Below are 300 nucleotides of genomic sequence, written 5' to 3' on the forward strand. Positions count from 1 at the left end.
AAATGCCATTTTATCTTTAAAATGGTTTATTTTAATATAAATATATGATATTTAATAAATTTAACTTTTAGAAGTTATATTTTATTAATTTATTATGTAAAATTTACAAAATTATATATACTAATTATATTATCGAGTTGATCTAATTTAACCAGAAATTCGGATTAGTTTAAGGTTTGGTTCCCATTTTTAAAATAGTCCGAGAAATATTAGGATCGAAATGGTTTAGGTCTAAGGTTTAGTTTGGTAAATCTTTTACTTTTTAAAAGTAGCTTATAAAAGTTAACTTTTAAAAGATGA

The sequence above is a fragment of the Arachis duranensis genome, chromosome 6 (assembly GCF_000817695.3).
Source record: "Arachis duranensis cultivar V14167 chromosome 6, aradu.V14167.gnm2.J7QH, whole genome shotgun sequence".
Taxonomy (NCBI): domain Eukaryota; kingdom Viridiplantae; phylum Streptophyta; class Magnoliopsida; order Fabales; family Fabaceae; genus Arachis; species Arachis duranensis.